Consider the following 23,019-nt stretch of genomic DNA (forward strand, 5'->3'; position numbering starts at 1 on the left):
TGCCAGCTGGTTCCACCCAAGCGCTCCTCACACGCCGTCGTCTTCAGAAGGCAGCGGAGCGTCGGCCTTGGAATCCTCTCCTGCCATCCAGGGGATGCCAGCTGGGATTATTGGGCTCCCTCCCTCTGGCTAACCCTGGGCTCCTTCCCAAATCCCTCTGTGGTACTTCAAAGCCCCGAGGCAGTGCTGGCTGGAAGGGTGACAGCTCCTCACCTGCTCTTAGCAGGAGGTCATTGGAGTAATTTGCACAAAATCCCCCAAATGCCAGCCTGGGATTTATGCCGCTCTTTGTCAGCTGGGAACTAAGGATGGCTTAACTTTTATGTTTAATCCATAATGAGGTATTGATCTCGTGACAGGAGCTGCTCCCTAGGTGCTGCCCCCAAATTTTTATATCTGGATAGACACCAATCAGGTACAAAATAATTCACGTGTGCTAAAAAATCAGGATTGTCTCCAGGAAGGAACCTGGCCTCTCTCTTCCTGGAGATTAAGGACGTGGGGATTTAACTGCAGTAAAATTGACTTTTTTTTTTTTTTTTTTTTTTTTTTTTAATGTGGCTTGTAGAGAACTAAGTACAGATGATATTTAAATCATCTTAAAAATAGGATTATATCTCTTAAAAAAATTCAAAAGCAGAACAAAATGAGCTGCCTCCCTTCTGAAGGCTCTGGCTGCAAAGGTCCCCAAAGCTGTGCCAGCCCACGGTTGCTGAAGGCTCACAATGAACTCCAACTATTTATAACTGGGAAATTGTAACTGGAACCTTGCTGGATAAAGCCTGAACTTGACGATTGGGATATTTTGTGTTTTTTTCTTTGGGCTTTGCACAGCCCATCACAGCAGCTCCTCAGGGCTGGAAGAGCTGGAGATGATGTGAGGGGCTCACATCTCTTCACTCTTCTGCTGCTGCCAGGGGGGTCTGATGTGACCTTGGAGTTGTCTGCGCACCACCAGTGATTCCAGAAGCCATTCCTGCTTCTCTGAGGCTGAATCTCAGGTTTTCCTTGAGCCTAGTTTGTTGCCTCTATTGTTCACTGTGTTTAATAATCCATTAAAAAAAAAAAAATTTGGACTATGTGAGCCGTTATTTATTCCTTTCCTTCCAACAAAAAGTCTGCAGCGCTGCTTGGGAAGGTCAAGGCTGTTTGACACTGCCAGGATGCTGGTATTCTTGGAACAACCATCTGTTCAGAACACAGTGAAAAATCGGTTTGTGACTGCCCAAAGTCACTTCAGCTCGTGAATAAAATTAAACAGAAAAAAAAAAATAAAAGAAAGTTCAGCAGTGTTTTGCCATCAACAACAGAGAAATTTCCATTTGGAAAAATCAGTGTTTCTGTCCACGAGTGCCCATTTCTGTCCACGAGAGGATGAGTGATGGTTTGTTCGTGGTGGGATTCAGGTGTTCTTGGCCAAAGGGGGGCCATGGATATGAAGCCCTTGGGACTGTCACTGCGTGACCAGAAGGAATTGGCCAGCAGCTGAGCTGGAATGAACTGCACAGAGGCCGTGGGAGGGCGGGCAGGACACGCTGTGCTGGGCACACCGACCCCCAGAGCTGGGAATGAGCTGGAAATCACCGGTGTGCTGCACCCCCAACCCAGCCAGGAGCTCCTTGGTTTGCTCTTTTCCCTTTCTCTCTGCTTCTTTTGTACACTTTATGAAATTGTGTAAACTTTGGCAGACTAAGAGTCTTTTTTCCATGTCTTTGTTCCTTTTCTTTTTTTTTTTCTCCCGGCAGTTTCTGTATTTCCTCATCTCTGCCTTATTCTTTTTAATGATTTTTTACCAGCTGCGGCATTTTCATCTCTCACTCTGTTCTTTGTCCCTTAAGGCAGGATCCAAAAATACGATCCAGTGACTTCTGCGGGTTTTGTGTTTTGCTGGTTGGCCCCAGAATGTGCCACATTTTGATCCCCGTGTTTTCCAGAGCAAACTGGACATTGTAGCCAGGCAGGGATTGGTCTCTGCTCCCAGGTAACAAGCGACAGGACGAGAGGAAATGACCTCAAGTTGCACCAGGGGAGGTTTGGATTTGATATTAGGGAAAATTCCTTCCCTGAAAGGGTGGTCAGCCAGTGGAACAGGCTGCTCAGGGAGGTGGTGGAATCTCCAGCCCTGGAAGTGTTCAAAAAATGTGTAGATGTGGTTCTTTGGGGCATGATTTAATGGTGGGCAAGGCAGTGTTGGACAATGGTTGGACTCCATGACCTTGGAGGGCTTTTCCAGCCTTAATCATTCCATGATTCCATCACACACCAGTTTTGTTTTTCTCTGCTTTTTCCTTGATAATTTGAGATGTTCTTGCTGCTTAGATTAAATACTTTTCCCTTGAAGCTGGTGTTGATGGATGCCTGTGTTTTCCAGGTGTGCTGTGACTCACCTGGTGCTGCTGTGGGATATTCATTGGGATATTCAGCGCTGCTTTTTGGATAAACGTCCTGATACAGTGAGTGGAAAATGCCAGCTAAAATATGGAAGGCTCTGCATAATGCTGTGGCTTAGAAAGTCCCAGAAGTGTCTAGGCCAGGCTGGATGGAGCTTGGAGCAACCTGGGGTAGGGGAAGGTGTCCTAGCCCATGGCAGGGGGTGGAATGTGAAAATCATAAACTCTGGTGAGATATTGCATATGGCAGGCTGCTGAAAATTATTAACATTACAAAAAAGCTTTCTGGTGTGGGAGGTTTCATTAAGAGTTACATCTCTGAGTTCAGTCCCAGTTTAATAAGAGACATCTCCAGCTTCTTAAAATTTAATTTGATAGTTTATGAAGAAAATAATTAAAGCATATTGTGGCATCAGTCACTTTTTATTTCATAGAAAGTCTGTGTGAAAAAAAAGAACCATTCATAGAGCAGACAGAGTTTATACTGGCCTGGAATTTCATTAGTCCTTATTGACAGAACATCCACTAATCCAAAGTAAATGGGAAGGAAATGATGGAAAAAATAATAAAGGGTAATCTTGACCTTGAGGCTATAGAAAATGGAAGTTGGTGGGAAGTTTGGAGATGTTGCAGCTCTGTGGGGAAAGAAGCTGTTTCCAGTTCCTAATAATGAACTGGTGCTCCCACCTCTGGGAGCTAAAGAGATAAATCAAGGGTTTGGGGTTCCTCAGTCACACCAAATAGTGCATCTGGCAGTCAGAGAATTTTGGGTTCATTACAGCTGGAAAAGCCCTTTAAGGCCATCAAGTCCAGGTGTCCATCCATCTCACGGTGCCACCTGAGGGCAGGTGAGTAAAACAGAACCTGTGGGATGTTCTGCAGTCATCAGAGCCCTGATTCCTGGGTCAGGACAAGCTGCTTATCCCCTCTTGGCAGACACTGTTATATTTTTTCACTGACTTTCCCTGCACAGTTCTGCTTTGGGAATCCAAAATTAGAGCACCTTTTTTTTTTGACATAACGCTTTTTGTGGCTCTCCCCAGGTCTCTGGCCAGATGATGTTCACGGGTGCCTCATCTGCAGGCTACACCAATAAGTGTCAGAGAGTGTCTTGAAGATTGGATTTGCCTCTGGAATGGTTTTAATCAAACTATTTTTTCCTGTCACTTTTTGGACACTTTACAGCTTTCAGTGACTGCCTTGAACCAGGTCCATAAGAACGTCTGACAAGCCAAAAATAGATTAATCTCAAGCCTCTGCTACAACGACCACTTGGATTTCTGTATCACTTACTGCCTAAGTGGTTTACAAGCAATTAGAGCCAGAGGCTCTTGGAAGGAGCCTTGCCATGGAGTTTTCAGAGGGAAGCAGAGCACGGGGAGGATCAGCCCTGGTGGGCAGGATTGGCAGCACCAGCCCTGCCATGTGCACAGGGGATGGTGCTTTAGGAGACTTGCCATGGGGAATTTGGGCACTAAAGGAGAATCCAGGTTTCAGCCCTGTCCTGGGGTGCAAGCTGGGTTTATTTGGGCTGGAGACCTGCTGCTGACAGCCCTGAGTCTGTCCAGGTGGGTGGAAGAACCGACCTGGACAGAAGAAGAGAAGAAGAGAAGCTGGAGTTGTTGCTCAGGTAAAATCAGCATCTGATGAGCAAGATTGAGGATGTGTGGGGAAGTTTCTTGCATCAATCACAGTTAATCCCTTCCCTGTGGCTCCCTTACACCCAGCAGGTTTGTTGGGAGTGACAGAACCTGGTGCTGTGACATCCATGGCCTTTCCTGGGCTATTGCCCTGTTGCTGTTGGACACAAAATGAGTACACAGAAGCTCGGTAAGTTCAAAAGAGAAAATACTCAGTTTTATTCAAATATCTGGTATTTATAGAATTCTAAAGGTGGCTGTGGATTGGAGGATGGAATTACCACCTCTCCAACCACACTGGTCTAAAGATTAATTAATTATTTCTCTCTCCTTACAGAGAAATATGTAAACTATTCTATTTATACATGAAATTATGTGGGAACTTTGACTCTCAAATATGTAAACATTATCAGAAGGCTAAAGAAGTTTTATGAGAACTTTAGAACTTTCAAAAGAACTATAAAAGAAAACTTAACACTTTTAGAAATCAGGGTAATTTTGCCCTGAGCAGCTGATAATATGAACATGAAATTAGGAATCCAGCTGGAATCCAGCCCTGCAGTGCCACGTGTGGCTGCTGGGCAAAACCTGGACAATGTTTGTTTGAACACCCTTGAACAACAGGGACTTCCAAAAAGCGGCTTTTGTTCACTTGACGAGATGGAATTAAACACGGCATTGCCATCTCTGCCCCAACCCTGAGTGCCAAAAGGCAGGGAGAGGATCAGAAATCTCCAATTCCTTCTGGGGCAGGTGCCAGCAATGATAGATGAGCAAATAGATATTTATGTATGTATATATTGCATGCTATTGAGAGCAAATCTTCAATAGAAAACTCCCAGTTTCAGAACTTCCTTATCACCAGTGATGCTCCAAATGTGCTGTTTCATAGTGGAGCAGGGTTACACCATTATCCTGCCTTTTCTTCCCAGAAAATTGCACTGTGCAGCACTATAAACTTGAATAATGCAAGTCCTCTTGGAAAGACGTCTTATTTTTCATTCTGGGTTGCTTAATTAATATCTTTTGACTTCTTTTACACTGTTTGATGAATGTTATTTCAAACTACTGTCAAAGGGCATGTGAGGAGGGAAAAATGAGCCACCTACACACTGCTTCTAATACAACTGTATCACCCTTTGAAAAGCAGGGAATTAATAAAAAATAGGTGTTAGCCCATATGCTTGACAGGGAGCATTTGGAATTGTCAGGTGTGTTTCAACCCTAATTATCCTTGTCGGGCCATTTTGTAAACTGAAAAATTCCCCAAGTTTAAACTCCCCTGAGTTTAAATAAAAACTCAGAGACAGGCCAGGATATTGAAAGCTCCGCTTTCAAACCAGCAAAACAGAAATTGTTCTTGTTTGGGTTGTTACCTCCCACCCAGAGACCTCTCACAGCATATTGCCATGAAAAGCAAAATGAGCGCATCTGGTGGTGTTACGAATTGGGTTTGTTTGAAGGTTATTGGACATCTCTGAGGGAAATCTAACAAAACTGCACAATGTGCAATGTTTCAGTGTGGGAGAAAGCCTCCAGGTGGAATTACAGGGAGGGGTTTTCATGTCCCTTCACTGTGGTGATTCAACTGAAAGGGTAAATACGGGATGTTGCTGCTGCTTTGGGTTCTGTTGGGGTTTGGGGTGTCTTATCAGAGACACAGGTTCAGCTGCTCCTGCAAACAGCTAACAACACACCTGACTTAGGGTAGCTGCTGCTCCCAGCCTGGCCCAAGGGGGCATTCCCCCCTCAATTCTGAGGGAATAATTCATTGGCAAAGTTTGTCTTTTTCTCATGTTTGTATTTCCCATTTCAAAAATCTGTGTTGAAAAAATTATGAAAATAAGCCTTTTTCTTTAGTTCTTTCCTGAGATCATAGGAAAAGCTGCTGCTGCCTAATTGGAGGTTCCCAGAATCATCTTTCTCCTGTGAATACACACAATGTTCATGTTGTGAATATTTGCTGTAGATTGAGTGGGTTCCTTCTTCAAAACTTGCTGTGCTGGTGAATGCTTCTCCCAGGAGAGTTCCCCTCTCAATATTTGTGGAAAACGCACAAAGGACAAGGACACAGTTGAAGTCTCTTAATTTGCAAATGTATCTGAATATTCATTATGCTCATTTTTATATTCATCCATTTTTCTCCTCTTGTTAAGGCAGCATGTCGGTTTTAGGGTAGAACATGTCTGTCACAGTTTATTTTCTCATCAGAAATATTAATGCTGGGGAAAAGCAGTGCAAAATTGATCACAGAGTGATCAGATGGGTTGGGCTGGAAGGGACCTTAGATATCATCTCGTTCCACCCTGAACTGGCCAGCAGAAATCCTGTTGTCTGCCTTAATAAACTCCTGGAGTTTATTAATCGTGGAGGCTGATTCCTGCTCCAAGTGAGGGGCAGAAATAGTGAATATTGTGGTCAAACACAGATTTTGGGGGGGTCACCGTGACCCCAGGGCTGCCTCAGGAGCTGGGGCTGAGCTCCCTCCTTTAGTGACTCTCTTCTCATCCCTCTCTGCGCTCAGCAAAATTAAATCACCAAGTGTTTAGAGGAAGGACAGCATGAACAGCACTTTGGATCCCCTCAGAAAGAAATTAATTTTCCATTTGAACCCAGAGCTGCTGAAGCCATTGCCCATGTTCCCTGCACGGCCCGCGGCATCCAGCGCTCCTCGCCTTTCATCTGCTGCCTGTCGACAGCTCCTCAAATTGTCTGAGGGGGAAATTTCCTCCCACATCTTATTTGAACAGGTTTTTTTTTCCCTGAGAAATGTTGCCAACAGAGATTACTTCTCTTCAGAGCTGGCAAACACTATTTCTTACCTTGTGGCTTATTGGGAATACAATTGGAAAAAACATGATAAGGTTTTGCAAACAGCAGGATGAATAAAGGGAGGAGGGAGATTTTTTATCTCCCCTCCATTAGCTGCAGACAGGGGCAGTTCCTACTCTGATTATCTCCAGTGTGCAGTTTTTCTCAGTGAACCTGCTGATGTAGCTGGAAAGCATCGAGTGTCACAGGCTGGTGGCTCCACAAGGTCGTGGCAGGTCCCCACTGTCCCCTGGGCCTGGCACTGTCCCCTGTGCTGTGGCAATGCAGAATTTGCTGTTTTCCATGTTATTTGTATTCTTTCCCCCTTGAAGGAATAGATGTTCTTCCCCCAGAGTGTCCCCACTTCCCCTCTGAGCATTTATGGACTGGGGGATCACAGGGATTCCCTGGGAATGGTTTGGTGCAGCAGCTCTGGGACCTGCTCTCAGGTGCAGGAGGGGCATTTTGCATCCTTGAGATCCTTCCAGATCCTCTCCAGAACAAGAGGTCTCATTAGGCTTTCAGCCTGTGTTTATCCTCCCTCTCAATTTCAATTACCTAAATGTTTGTATAATTCAAAAATTGATTTCAGCCCAGCAAAGATCCCGACCACGCTCTGAGTTTTGTTTTTTGCAGAGCCCTTAACTAACAAAGAAACAACTTCTTTATTGCAGGATAAAAGCCCATCTAAGAGATGGGCTGTCAGGAGGAATGTGGCACTCTGCACCATTTCCTGAGCATTAAAACTTCCATTTATTTTCAAATACTTTGCAGACCAGCCGGTACCTGGGCTATCAACCGTGCCATTAAATCACACAGAACTCGTGTCTAAGGGAGTTTTGGGATTACTGTGCCCCCCAAACCCTGGCTGGCACTGCAAGGCAAAAGAAGAAGCATTCAGTACTAATATTTTTCCTCCAGGACATGTCTGACTTGCCCATGCACTCACTGTTTGTGTGGCATTTGCTCTGGTGAGTGAAGCCTGGGCTGTTCTGCCTGGCACTGAAACACGTCCTTAAGGCTCCCTGAAATATAGAAGAAGACAGGGATTACAAGTCCTTCCTGAGCAGCCAGAACAGAACCCATTAAGGTACTGCAAGCCATGCAATTCAATGGCCCTGAAAGTATAATTTGATTGTAATTCAGGAGGTTACTAAAAGGAAATCCATACCAGGCTGAAAGATAAGTGAAAGCGAGGAGTGTATTTACTGTGAGTGGTGAAATGTGAGGTGTGCGAGTCCCTTATCTCCTTTGTCTGCACTTTATCACCACTGAAGGCAACTAAAAGGGGAATAATATCTGCTTCACAAGAGAAGATTGGATTAAGTTTTCCCAGCGGTCTTGTGGGATTTATTTCCATTTTGCCTCTGCCTGGATTAGCCTAACTCCTTCAGGCTGTTTCCACATCTCTACAGGAGAAGGTCCTGGCTCAGGGAGGGGAGGGGAGCATGGTTGGTGTTGGTTGCCTTTGACCTCTGTAAAGGAATTAGGAGACCTGTAACCTCCTCCCTGACTCTTTTACTGCGGAGGTTTCTTTTTCAGATCCCTTTTTGTTATGCAAACTTTTTGTTTGGCAGTGTTATCTCTTGCAGGCTTTTGTTAGAACCATTATTTTGTGGTAAACACGTTCTTCTCTCTCTCAAGATTTTTCATAAAGGAGCACAGAGGAAAGAAAGAGAAAACAATTTCTATTTCTGCTCCTTGTTTTCCCATGTGGAATGTGTTTGGAGAATTGTTTCCCTGGGGTGAGTGCTTGGTTGGATTCTGGGGCTGGGCTCTCAGAGAGGGTCACGAGTTGTGAGTTAGATATGGTAGTTAGAACAAGTAGGTTTGTATTTTTAATATCTCCTTTAAGTAGTATATTAATATATTATATTATAGTTATAATAAAGAAATCATTCAGCCTTCTGAGCTGGAGTCAGACATCATAATTTCTTCCCACCAGGTTCACCTACATTTACAATATTATTTGTGAGAAGAGACCTTCTTGCTGAGGTTTCCCTCACTGCTCTTCTCTCCAGCTCTGTAGAGACCTGCCTGACTTGGAAACAGCCCCCAGGTATTTTAGCTCTCTGTTTTATCTGCTGGGATCCAGCCTCCATCGGTGCCTGAATTCCACTGCAGTGGGAATGCTGGGGTCTGCCTGCAGGGTGCTTCTCAGCCACCAGTGTTTGCTCGGGTTTGTTGAGTTATCCTGGCAAAGGCTGACCATGCCCAGGAGGTGCTTTTACACTTCACACACATTTACTGCCCAGATATTCCCATTTTTCCTGAGCCTTTTTCACATATAACTTGCATTACATGCACGTGGGTGAAAAAGAGACTGCATTTATGGGGTGCTATGTTTTATTGCAGGGAAGGCTCAGCTCAGAAGAAGTGATCACAGACAGACACTCCTCACTTCCACCCAATTCCACACTGCTTGCTACTGGAACAGGGGAAAACCTCTGCAGCTTGTGGCCTCTGACAGGTACCTGCCAGGCAGTTTACAGCTGAAATGAAGGGTTGATTTCCCTGGTTTTTCATCTGGAGGAGGCAGGCAGTGACTCTTTGCTCACTAATGGCCAGTGCTGACCAGCACAAGTGCCCATTCCTGCCAGAGCTTTGATTTTCGAGCACCACGTGTTTCTTTTTCTATCATTTTTCTTATTTCTCTCTAGTTACTGTTGTAACTGCTGCATCTTCTTTGAGCTCCTGGGCACTACAAGACATCTCCTAGATGTTGAATCTTGTCATTTTTGATAAATCTCTGTGAAGCACAGAGCTCAACTGAAACTGCAGCTCAGCATCCTGAAGTGCCAGTTCAATCTATTTCTAGCCTTGGAAAAAAACAGAAGGGGGGCAGCAAAAAAACCTCACAGCTTTATAGCAGTAATAATGGTGGGAATGAGTCGACTTTCAGAAAATAATTTAATCCCTAAAGTATTGGAGATGGGTTTTGAGTGTCAGAGCCTAAGGCAGGGCAATGTCCTATTGTTGTGTCTTGTATTAAAACAAAGAAACCTTTTTCCTCTGAAAGTTCATTAAAGTTCAGTTTTATTTTACAATTTTCCACACTGAAATCACGAGTGGAGCAGCCTTCTGGAAATCCTGGGATATTGGTTTTGCCTTAGCACTGTCAGATCACCTGGGCACTGCCCTTGTATTGTTTTATCTGAGCTTGGGATCTGGAGGGACTCCTTGTGCTGGGGAGAGGCCATGGCAGTGCCTTTTAAAAGCTGGAGAAAGCCTTTAAAGACAGAAATGGGGGCTGGCTGCCTTTTTGCAGCACACAAAATCAGGTGGCTGTGTCTTAGACTTTGAAATTTCCTTTTGGTTTCACCGAAAGAGGACAACTCTCGCTCCTGGTTTCACAACAACACAGCAGTTGGCATCACAACAAATGTCAGGTGAACACCACAGACAAAGAGAATTAAAATTTGGCAGCAGTGTCTTCCTGGGCCTTGGGAGCAGAGGTGCTGAGATGCTCTGTGGCTCTGACTGGCTCCAGCTCTCTGAGAGGCTGTGGGGACACAGGGCACTGCAGTGTGCCATGGTAAAACCCATCCTTCTGCCCCTGCCTCTCCATCTCAGGCACATTTCAGACTTTGCTTTTTAGGACAAACCCCTTCTTTTCACCTGCTTTCACCTGTGGATTCCCTGTGTGCCTGAACATCTTTTTGGTGCGTTTTTGGGAATCCTGGTTCAAACCCAGCTGTCCAGTCTGATGCCTTGTCATGGTTCAGGCCCTTCAAAACATCAGCCCTGTTTGAATATTTGGGTTGCTTCAGGTGTTTCCCCAAATACCATTAATCACAGGAAAATCTGCAACCATATTTTTCAATATATTGGATATGCAGAGGTGCAGGTAAATGTGTCTATGAGCATTTAAAGCAGGACTTAGGAATAAACAGGATGCCAACCTGTTTAGCATTCAACTTCATCCTTCCTAACTACCATCTTCATTTGTACTCTGGTTGTGACATATAAATCAATGCCCCCAAATGAAATTGCTTTGTCAAATAATCCTTTGTGCCAGGGTTATCAATAGTTCATTAGTCTTACTTTGCATCTATCAATAAAAGGTGGAATTGAGAAAGAGAGAGTTCAAGGAAAGAAGTGAGTACATTCTCTGAGGAAGGTGTCTTCCACTCTGGCAGCCCTTTGTCTCCACTTGATTCCAGGCTCAAGGGTGTAGTTGTACACCCAAGTTTTGTTCACTTGAAACACTTTGGAAGCTTTCACAGGCTTTCATTTATTCCTGAAGAGCCCCAAAGGGCTCTTGAGTCTCTGAGCGATGCTCACACCATGAAAAGCCATGACTGAAAACCTCCCACAACAGCACCACGAATGATTTTGGCTTTTCTGTTGTAGCTGTCCCTTGGGTTTTGCCCCTCCTGCAAAGGCCAACTGTCCCTTCTTGGTGTGGCCCTGCCCAGGTGACAGCAGAGTCCTGTGCTGGCTAACAAGAGCCCTGCCTGGGCCGGCCAGGTGCTCCTCACTCATTACCCTGGTTTATGGAGCTTGACAGGAGACATTGGATGCTATCCCAGCAAGGTGGCACAGCTTCAGGCCATGAAATTTTATTCACAGAATCTTGCCAAGTTCATCTGAGCAGCATTTGGTGTTCTGGTGCCTCCTGCCCTGTGTCACTGAGCTCTAACAACATTCCAGATCAGTGCAGGTGTCACTCTGGGTCAAAGTCGACCAAAAACATCTCAGACCTTTGGTAGTTTCAGTTTTTTATTAATTAGTTAGAACTGTGCATAGATTGACAAGGTCAACAAGCGAATTGTGTCATTCATTAGGTACCAAATAATTAGTGATGGCTCCTGGGATGCCACCTGATTTCTTTCATCCCAGTTTTTACCTTGTTGCAGCAAGTTTTTCTAATGATCAGCAGGCAATCATTTCACAATTCATCCAAGCAGTAGATGTGAGGCAAACCCCAGGTTTGGGAGGTCTGTGCAGCAGAGGGGGACAGGGCTGGAGCCTTGTCTGGGGGCATTGGGCTGGCTCCAAATGGGATTTCTGGTCATGGGGGGATTTCTCATGGATACCTGGAGGCCTGGCAGCTCCTGTCCATTGTCCTTCAGCCCAGGACCCTGTGTGGACCTAGGCTGGGGTGGGAGTTGAGTCAGCACATCCAAGAGAAGCAGAGGGTTTATTTAGCTCCATCAAGTGACCTCAAGGGATTTGTGGAGTTTGTTTGGAAAAAAAGCCCAGCTAGATGAGCTAAACCCCTCTGGCCTTCTGCTGCTCCAGAAATGAGTTCTTGAACTCACACAGGCCATGTTAAGTAGAGCCAGGGAAAAGTTTTGACTGAGAAACTATTTGTCAGCATATTGTTGCCATGAATGTTTCATGAAGCCTTTGATTCCTTCAGATTTTCCTGCTTGGAGAACATTGATCATGGTTTTGGGTAACTTTGCTGCAAGAAAATTCTTCTTCCAATTTATTTTCTTTTCCTTTTTGCCAAAGGATAAGGAAGAGAGGGTTGATAAGTTATAATGTCTACAGAATAAGGAAAAGAACTTCCTTTTGTTTCACTGCTGCTGAAAATGACAATGAATTTTAAGAATTTCAAGCTGAACACAATAATTCATTTTGAAATTCCTCACAAGGTATATTTGCCTTTTTTTAAAAGTTGGTTTTCTTCGTATGTAACTTACAGAAGCTATCTGGTAGCACTAGGCTGCAGTTAAAAAAAAAAAAAAAATTGTACATAAGAACAGGGTGATTTTAAAGCACTTCTTGTGTGACAGAGTTTTGGATCAATATTTCATCACAGGAAGTCGGCGCCGTGACTTTGAGTCTCACTTTGCTGGCACAGAGAAGCTGTTCTGCTCCAGTGTCACTCCTGCCTGCTTTTCTCTGCTGATAAAAGTTAGCAGGGAGAATGAAAGGGGACAAACGCTCCCAGCTCTCCAGAGAAACAGGCAGAGAATGAAAAGATTGTGGTTCTTTCCGAAAGGACATCTCTTCCCTCCTGGCCGTCCCCATCCCGTGTCCCCTGTGACCGGCTCCTGAGGCTGGGATGCTTCCCACGGGCTGTTGGAACTCAAAATGTCCCTCAGACATTTTTGGAGGTTCCAGGCCTTGGTCAGAAACATTTTAGACCCTGGCAAGCAGCTGGAAACAGCTGTGATTTTGGGTTTGAGCCATGGAATGAGTTACCAACTTTGAAGGTGAAACAAGCGGTCACAGAGGGTTAGATGGTATAGCAGAAGTAGTTACAAAGTAAAGGGGAAAAATTTTAGTATTGTACAGGGGGGTTTTAACACCTGTACAGGGGGGTTTTACTTTGTACATGGGGGTCAGAATTTTTAAGATGGAGGGATTTGGGCCTGATCCTATTCTTCCTCCTTCTTCTTTCTTGCCTCCATGTTCTTGGTGATGCTGGCACTTACGGATTGGTTTAGAGTAGAAAAGCACCTTGTAACATAGGTAGCAGGTATTGGGGAAAAACTGTAGCCATGTAACACGTAATGTACCATAGAAAAGATAGAAAAGCACCATTTAATATAGGTAATAGGCATTGGGGACAAACTGTACCCATGTAACACGTAATGTACCATATAAAAGATAGAAAAGCACCATTTAATATAGGTAATAGGCATTGGGGACAAACTGTACCCATGTAACACGTAATGTACCATATAAAAGACAGCACAGCCCTGGGCAGAGGGGGAGAGAAGAAGCAGTCGGGAGTCAGAGAGGATGTCAGGGTGTGTGTGTGCCTCTGCCTGAGCTGTGAGCAAACCACAGCAGCTCCAGGAGAAAATCTTTTAGATAACTTGCAATAAACTGCCTTGGGACCGGACAGCAGAGACTGCTGAGCCTTTCTTTGGCAGCTCGGCTTGGAGGAGAGACTTTTCCACCACACGGAGCCCTGAACCTGTGATCCCTCCTCCTGCACTTCCAGCTGCAGTGTGGCACGGGCAGAGCAGTGCCACGGGCACTGATGAATGCATGGAAATCTGTACTCATGAGAATCAGAGATGGGGAATTTCTAATCTTTCCTCTGCTCCAGGCCAAACGCGGATGTGATTCTGAAAGATTATTCAGTGAGTCAGCTCCAAGTGAGCTTTCCTCAAGTGTCCTGGATTTTTTGGAATAACACCACTCCAGACCAGTAACTGAAGTGGTCTCTGCTGTGCTGTGGGCTCAGCTGATGGCAACTGCAGCCACAGGCAGGACACAGCCATGGGAAAACGGGACAGTTAGAAGGTCAGAGGATATTTGGCACATTTATCACTGTCTGCTCCTTGCCAAGCTCTTCCAAAGCCCGACTGTAGCTCTGACTGTCACACTGTGTTTGGAGACAGATCCAAGAAATGACTCAGGGCCCATCTGTGTTGCCAAATAACTTCACTCTGTTGTTGCTGCCTGACTGTCCGAGCTGGCTGCTGGTTTGGGGTGAGCCAGCTCCTTCCCTCCAGCAGGGACTTCTGCAGGGCTGCTGTCACAGATGCAGAGTGTGTCCCCATCCTCCTCCTGCTGTGTCACAGCTCTGGGAAACATCCCTGCTATCATCCCAGCTGGCTTGGAGCCACCACCCTCTACAGGATTGCCTTGGGGCCATCAGAGCAGGTCCTGAGCTGTGGCCTCCAGTCCTGCAGGTCACAGAGGGAGGAAACATTCAGGGCTGGACTGGTGAGGGTCCTGCAGGGAGCTTTGTCTGCCTGTGCAGCATTCCACAAGGGCACGGATGGGGAATGGATTTTGGGAAGGAATTATTCCCTGGGAGGGCGGGCAGCCCTGGCACAGGGTACCCAGAGCAGCCCTGGATCCCTGGCAGTGCCCAAGGCCAGGCTGGACACTGGGGCTGGAGCAGCCTGGGACAGTGGAAGGTGTCCCTGCCATGGCAGGGGTGGCACTGGGTGGGATTTAGGGTCCCTTCCCACCCAAACCGTTCTGGGATTTCAGGCCCACTTTAGTTCTGAGTTACACAGTTTTAGTAACAATTCAAAATTTACAACACCCACTGAAAGTAACTTTGGATGGAACACACAGCTATATTACTTTTTTTTTTTTTTCCATAGTTTTATCAACAAATATAGCCTTTCCTAACAGCATTTTACTCTCTTGCCTCAGGATTTATTTTTGAAAATGCTATAAATAGGCTCTGGATTGGGTCAGTTCCCCAGGGAAATAAGTGCATGCCACTTTTATATTAGAGGTTAAATTCTGCCAGTCTTACACTCACTGAGGAGAGCATTAGGAGAGGTGCAAGGCAAGGAAGAACTTGGTACTGTGTACAAATGTAATTTAACAAACTAAACCAATTGCATTTTTAGAAACCTTATTATAGGGTCAATTTATTTTATCAAGTGACCAGTAATTAATTTTATAGATCTTAAAGAGAGTAAACTCTAAACTCTCTGCTCTGACTCAGACCTTGACATTAAAATAGAAGATTTGTGTGTGCTGGGCTTCCAGAGGTGCTCTCGGTGTTGGTGGGTGATGAGATGGGGTGAGGGAGGTGGCAGGGCAGGGCAGAGCCCCGAGTGACCCTGGACCCAGGCAGGGACGGGGCAGGGCTGGGCTGGCCAGCACAGCCCAAGCTCCTCTCCCCTCTCAGAGACTTCCCCAGTGCACCTCGGTGGTGTTGATGCCTTAGGATTTTAGATTTTCTATTTTCCATCTGTTTGTAACCCTGCAGTTCTTCACTTTGTAAGTCCAAACTCCACACACAGTGTGAGCTGCTGCTTCCCCATTTGGGGCAGACACAGCAATTCCTCTCCAGGCCTGGCAATCAAGGACACCTCAGTGCCTCAGGGCAGAGAGATGGGAACAAAAGTGAGTTGGGGGAGCAAACTTGGGGTCAGTGACTTCACTAGCTGCAGATGGAATTGGCAGATTCACCCTCAATATGCAAATGGACCAAACTTATAAAATAATAAAAACCCATGACCCATGGTACATTTTTGGGTGTAGCCCTGCAGGGCTTTGTATGCTCTGAATGTACTGAATATCCTTAAAAAAAAAAGCAAAAAAACCTGCTTTTTATTGCCTTGATTTTGTTTAGGCTCTGTTTTTAGGTAAGCCCATCAAGGCATCAGTGTGACACCCTTCTTTCTGAGCCTCTGAGGGGGCTGTGGGGAGGGATTCTCCAGGCAGGGAGCCGTGCTGTGAGGGATGTGTGTAATTATAGGGTTGCTGTTCCCAGAGACAGCTTGTCATGCAGCACGAGCCATGGGTGCTGCCTCAGCTCTGCCATCTGCCGTGGTTGCCCTCTTCCCTGCCTACTCCCCGTACAAGAATTGTGGTTTTCTCCATCCTGCTGAGCTTCCTGCACAGCCCATCCCCTCCTGCCGCTGGCAGCAGGCTGCTGGGGAGCCCTGACCTGGGTGTCACTCACTCCCCACTCAGAAATCTCTCTTGTTCTAATGAAGAAACCAAACAAAGTGAGATTTAAAGGAAGTGTCATCAGCCTGAAGTGCTGCTGAGATAAAAATCCCTCTTCTCCCTGCCTGTGGGAATTGGACTCAAAAAATTCAAGCAGATTTTCAGCCTGCTGTTGTGTGTAATGCAATTTACCCCTCCTTCATAACGAAAAACGTTTGGATAAACTTTCAAAAACCTATTTTGGTGGCTGGTTAGATGACTTCAGAAGTCCCTTCAACCCCAAACTATTCAATGACCCTGCAGAAGGTCGAAAGCAAAGCCTGACAGATTGAACATTTTGAAGGATACCTTTCCTACTTGGGTTCAACACTCCAGCAAAGAGGAGAACAGCATGACTGGAGGCGAGGAGGAGAGTGGGGAGAGTGACTAACGAGCAGGAATCAGCAGCAGAGCAGCAGCCTGTGCTGCACCTGCCCAGACAGCCCGAGGCCAGCCAGGGCCCTGCATCCTGGGCACGGCATGGGGAGCACCATATGCTCTGCAAGGCTGAGAGCAGCATCTCACACTGCCCTGCAGAACAGCCCTGCCCTTGAGGAAGGTCAAAGACAGGAATTTTGGAAGATGGGCAGCTCCAGAGCGCAGGATTTTGTTTAAAGCACAGTGGGTTTGTGGTGGTGAGGCACTGAGAGTGTTCTCAGGGACACGGCGTGCAGGAAGGGCTCTGGCACAGCCAGAGTGGGAAATTCTTTAGAGCAGAAATGAGGATTGATAGGGTTGCATGAAATTTAAAATAAAAAGCGACTCAGCAAATTTGGCACTCGGGATGCAGATTTTGGATAGCTCCTGTTTTCCTCTGTTCACTATATCCATGTTTTAGGTTATGTTTGAAGGAATTATTTCAAGCAGGGATGCAGCTGAATGACAACACAAAACAGCCTCTGTTAATGCTGTTACCATGTGTACAAGCTATGTAATGCTGCTTTTTTCCCTCGTAAATGTATTTTCTTCCCAGTTTTGAGTTTCCCTGATTGGCTGGATCTGTTCCACTTGGGATAAAATAGAAGAAGATGCAGTGTGTGATAGATTTAACAACCTGTGGGATGCAGGGTGAGGCCCCTTCTCCAAGCCAGACAGACAGGACAATATTGTCTTTTCTGTGTTTTTTTTCCTTTCTTTTTGTTCAAGTGAATACATCTGGAGGATGAAGGATGGGTCAGTTCCCTGACTTGCTTTTCTGCCTAAGTCAGGGAGAGAATCCATGGGAATTAGGGAGAATTCAGAGATCCATGGACAGAAAATCCCCTGGTCAGGGTGGCCTCTTCCCAGGATTTCCATCTGCTTCCTCCTTCAGGTCTCTTCCTTTAATAGAAACATAAAATGAGGGTTTTGAATGACCCAAGTGTGTGCCTTTTATTTTTGCTTGGTCAATATATTGGAAATACTCAAGGCCAGATTGGATGGGGCTTGGAGCGGCCTGGGAGGTGGCAGGGGGATGGAATGACATGACCTTTAAGGACCCTTCCTATAGGAAAATGTAACAAACCCTGGATCCAGGGAAGAAATTATGATGTCTGGCTCCAGATCAGAAGGCTGAAGGATAGCTTTATTAAAACTACATTACATTAATATACTATTTAAAGAGATACTAGCCTATTCTACATACTCACTTCTTACTTACCCATCTAACTAACTCAAACTCGTGACTCTATGCTGAGAGCACAGCTGGATCCATTGAAGAACTTCACCAGAATCCAGCCCAGCCATCACTGCAGATGAACAATCCCCACACCACATTCACATGGGCAAAACCAAGGAGCAGAGATAAAGATTGTTTCTTCTTCTCTCTGTGCTTCTCCTGAGAGACAGAATTGTGTGAATAATTCTCATGTGAATGTCACACCTTCCAACCCAGAGCATGCCATGATTCCATGGCTGTGTTGGGAGCTGGAAATCAGCAGGAATTTGCTGCTGGCACGGAGGGGGTGAAGCAGCCAGATACCCCTGACACAAGGACATCAGCACCCCAAAGCCAGGTAGGACATGAGGGCTCAGCTGGAAAAACTCCTCCAGAATCACAAAAGCTTTAAAATCTGTTTAGTGGCGACTGCAAAATGTTTTGCATAAACACCTTTTCTTTCTTCCTGCCTAAATGTGAACATATCCAGATCAATCACCAAGCTCAAAAATCTTCCTGGTTCTTTTGTGAACATCCTGCTTTGTTATTCCTTTCATTTGTCTTGAACAGAACAAGCCAGCACGGAGAAAATAACTTATTGTGGATGATCAGAAAGACCTTTTCTCCCTTGCTTTTCAAACAGCAGTACACAGAAATTGAATGTTGTCTGTGCACAGAGTTGCTGTTTTCCATATATAACCAAGGTGTCACGCAGCTCATTATTTCAGGGAAAAAAATCAGTGTCAACAACCAAGGCTTGTGGCTGTCATTTGGTTTATTAAAAACAAAAGCGTTTGATCTCTTGAAGAAAGAAATCAGCTCCCGGAGTTTAGATTTTCTTTTCTGCACTTGGTCTTCTTGAAAAGCATCAAAAAATGAAAAATCTAAGGTGACATGCTCCATTCTTGTGGCCTCTAATAGCCAGTCACTCCACCAATTTTTCTGAGTTTATCTTTAATCTACTATTCCCAAACTAATTAGGGATTGAAGGTCTTTGGACTGATTTTCATTTTGTCTTGAGTTATTGTGACATCTTTACTACAAATTCTTTCTCAGCCTAATTAAATTCCTGCAGCATAAATGTCATTTTTCATATCATCACCTGTGGTAGCCTGACTTTGCCTCAGTCTCCTGAGGGACTGACTCCCTTCTTTACTTGAAGTAAGAACATCTCCAGGCATAGCACAGGCAGAGAATCCATTAATATACAGGAGTTCAGAGTGATGGGGTTTTATTAGGAAAGTCCAACAGTTGTGCTCTTATATTAGTTTTCAGAAGAATATTTCAATTTGTGCCTTCTTCCAGGCCCAGAGGCCAAGGGCTGAGTCGTGCTCTGAGCCTGGCCCTGAGCTGCCAGGGCCCAGCACAGCCCAGAAATCCTCTGCTCTGCTTGGAAACACGGTGCAGGGGCTTATCTGCTGAACAAAATCCAAATGAGAAATGTTGATACTTAATGAAATATAAGTTTGAGGATTTCACAAAAGAAATCTGCTGTCACTGCTTTAATTTATTAGGGAGAGTTATGTGCAGATGGTATATACAGAGCTATTTCCTGACTCTACTCCAGAGTGAGTTGATTTGTGGTTTAATGACTTTTATCAAAATGAAATAAGCGTTTGATCTTTGGATTTGATCTGGCTATATCTGCAGCTGCTACACCACTACAGCAATTACTTCCAAGCTGGGCTTTTTGCCCAGGCAAATGGAGTTCGTCCTTGTTTCATGTCTCATTGACTGTCCTGATAATACACACAGTGCTTCCGTAGGTTTCTCCTTCCTCTAAATTTGATAGGTGTGAAAGTAAGAGAGTAATTTCCTTTTTATTTTAGTATCAGTGTTGTTTTATTATAATCCATTCCCTACTCTGGTTAATTTTATCTCGAAGCTGCTCCTAACTAAAATTCAATACAAGAATGTGTAATTTTCTCCACATAATCCTGCTATGCCCCTCTATAGAGAAACAAGAAATTCATTTATGAATTCTAAATCTCAGACCCCTCGTGGTAATCTTCACATCTGTCCATGTGGGTTTAGGAATGAGTTTGTAGTGATATGTTGTGTGCCCACACTGGGCTAAATCCCCTCCTAATGGATTTCAGTGGAAGGCAATGCAGTTATACTTGGAATTAATTTCCCCCCATCTCTGAAATAGTGGGGTTTTTTTATTGTTGTTGGCTAATTAATCCCTGCCAGACTGAAGCTGTTAAGGTTAGCAATTCTTTCTCCAGCACCATACTTATTCTTTATTTACTGCTCAGGACAAGATTTGTCCAAGTTCATCCTCAAAAACTCCTGGTGGGAGATGGTTGTCATGATTAAGGGTTCTTAGGGCTTGGTGCTGCCAGCTGTGAGTTGCTGAGGAGCTCCAGCTGTGTCTGTGAGCAGGGGTGGGAGGCAGGAGCTGCTGAGGTGGCTGGCAGCTAGTTCACCCTGGCCAGAGCAGCAGCAGGAGCTGCAGAAGGTTTGTGGTGCATCAGGCCATGCTGGATGAAGATGTTCTGGAGGCAGCCTTGGTTTGGAGCCAGCAGGTCTGAAATCTGCTGATTCACCGTGGTGAGGAGAAGCAGTCAGATGGAATTATAAAGCAAAGGAATGATCTTTGTTTCCTTGTTCTCCCCCTTTTTACAGTCACTTCGGGACAAGGCGCTTCACACTTTGCGTGGCTGGAAGGTAGATTTTAAATTTTCTCTTTTTTTGGCTGGGAATTTCTTAGAGATAAGCAATACAAATGGCAATAACTGGGAAGTGACTGGTGGATGAGTTGCCTGGAGATTTGCAGTGCTACCAGAAGCTCTGTGAGAAGGCGGCTCAGCCTCGGAGCTGGGGAAGGTTTTCCTGTGCCAGGGCTGCTGCTGCATCTTTAGCAAATCAAACTCCTTGCACAGTCCTTGCTCCTTAATCCAGGAAAATTAAACCACCAGCCACAGCTACATTGTCCAGCCATCTGCTCTCGCAGGTGCTCCCACGCCTGAGCAGGGATGGAGGGGTGTGACCTAGAATCCCACTGCAGAGCTGGGATCATTCCCAGCACAGTCCCAGCTTTCCATCTTCTGCATGACATCAGATAAAGTAAACATCAAGATTTCATGTGAGAGCATATGTCCATTGCATAATTCATTAGAGTTCTTCTCCACAACTATTTTTAGGTATTTTTCAATCAGAAGTCGAGGGCCAGGATTATTCAGGAAAAGAAAAAGATAAGAAAATAATGGGGGAGATTAGAAAGATGTCTAGGTACTTCTAGGTCTGGGATCTGGCCATTTAGTTGTGTGTTCGGTTTTAAATACTTATTTCTGTCCTGGACAATTCCACAGTCCTTCATGACAGCTTGGTGGTGGGATGGTGTAAATCCAACAGCAGAACAGGAAACCTGCTCCTTTTTTATTCAGCACTGCTGCTAAAACCCCTGTCAGGCCAGACAGCACCTCCCATCATTTCAGACTGTATCACTCCATCACCCTGAATGCGGTTATTCCCAATTTCCACACATCCAAAACCATTTCCCCTCTGTTTTGCAAAGCATCCGCTGAGTGTTGGTGGGACACAGCGAGCAGAGTTGGTGGTTTCCCTGCTCAGGTTGTACAAAACACGTCATAACTGCAAATCATCACAGCTGCCACCGCTTCTTCTCATGTGCCAGCAGGCTGTGAGCTGCCCCAGGTTGTGGGAACACCTGGGATGTTCCTGGGCTCTCAAATTTTCCAAGCCTCGTTTCACCCCACACGTGCAGGCCGAGTGGATTTGCTGTAAGACAGCCAGGACAAAAATCCTAACCCAACCCCAAATACAGCGTGAGTCACTGACAAGAAATGGAAGGAGGAGTTATTTTGAGGCTTTTACATCCTCCCTATTGCTAGGAGACAGCTCTTGGGCACACGGAGCTCGTCAGGCTCCCACAGCTGCCTCCTCAGTGCCGCGGCGTCCAGGGCAGCTTTGAGGGAGACAAGGAGGAGGAAAATGGGATGGGAGCTGCTTTTCATTCTTCAGTCTTTCTGGGACAAATGCAGAGTGTTGTGGAGGCAGCTGCAGGTGCAAGGGGAGCATGGTGCCTGAAATGTCACCTCAGGCTGGCCTCGGTCACCCAGCTTTCATGGCCTGCTCTCTGCAGAGAGTGGGGTCTCCGTGTGCTAACACCACACTGGGGCCAAGTTTGTTCTGCTTGGGAAGGTGCAAAAAGGCAGCACTGCCAGCCAAGTCTGGGCTTGTCCCTGATGGTCAGTCCATGCACAGCATCGCCTGCCAGAACTGGAGTCCCACAGGGGCCGCCCTCAGGGAGCCCATGATCAGCACCAGCCTCACCACCTGGGACCCCAGTGTTTGGAGCTCTCAGTTCTGACCAAAAATTATTCAGTTTTCATAAGGCAGACCCTTTTCTTGGGTCCCAGTATGGGCTGATTGAGGCTGGGGTTGTAAATGGACAGATCTCCTGGGGTTTTGTCACGGGTGGGCAGAGCCTGGAAAAAAACAAAGCTGTCACAAGAACATGGGAATTTGTCATCCAGAAGGGAGTTGCTGAGACAACTGTGGAGTATCTCACACTGTATTTTTCACACTAATGCCAGATGGCCAGGAATGGGATCCCCCACGTTCTCCTCCCAGTCTGAGAAGACAAGAAAATAAACAAGGAAAATGTCTGTGCTGATGGCATCTGTTGGCTCCCTCATAAGGTGAGTCACCGCTTTTGATTGCTGAAATAATTAGGATTTCATTCTAATTGGATTCTCATGTTAACCCTTACTGCACCAGGGATCCCAATCATCATTTTAGTTCCTGGCAGGAGTTGGAACTGGATGATCTTTAAGGTCCCTCCCAACCTAAAACATTCTGGGATTTTGTGGAAAATCAGACTTGGCAGCAATTCCAGGCAAGGACATTTTACACCAGCTGGGCTGCTGGTGTGGAACCCCATCCCTCTGCTGCTCCCATCACCTACAGGACCATTCTGGGGGTGATCAGGATTCAGTTTCCTTCCAGCTACAGGAGAAAAGTGCAAGGAATTACAGGAGAAGAAGACAGGGCAGAAATCTGTGGAAATGTTTGAGTGTGGGGTGCTCTGCAGCAGGTTTTATTTAGGAGGTGCTTGACAGATACGACCCATACTCTCTGAGATCCCCGCACTCCTGCCAGACATGTGCACATACATTTATTTTTAAACTCTTACATGCATAATTTC

General features: G+C 45.6%; 1 long non-coding RNA gene across 3 annotated transcripts in view; it reads left to right on the forward strand.

Moving 5' to 3' along the window:
- Nucleotides 1-23,019, forward strand: part of LOC115497025 (uncharacterized) — a 97,932-nt gene that overhangs the window by 59,645 nt on the left and 15,268 nt on the right. For 2 of the 3 annotated variants that reach the window (XR_012057847.1, XR_004369145.3), the window contains exons 5-9: nt 2,372-2,453; nt 3,434-4,020; nt 4,121-4,220; nt 20,475-20,516; nt 22,409-22,513. This is a non-coding gene — a long non-coding RNA (uncharacterized lncRNA). Of the gene's footprint in view, nt 1-2,371; nt 2,454-3,433; nt 4,021-4,120; nt 4,221-7,615; nt 8,901-9,196; nt 9,312-20,474; nt 22,514-23,019 lie in introns of all 3 variants that reach the window. The other variant, XR_012057848.1, reaches the window with a different exon arrangement.

The sequence above is a fragment of the Taeniopygia guttata genome, chromosome 12, assembly GCF_048771995.1.
Source record: "Taeniopygia guttata chromosome 12, bTaeGut7.mat, whole genome shotgun sequence".
Taxonomy (NCBI): domain Eukaryota; kingdom Metazoa; phylum Chordata; class Aves; order Passeriformes; family Estrildidae; genus Taeniopygia; species Taeniopygia guttata.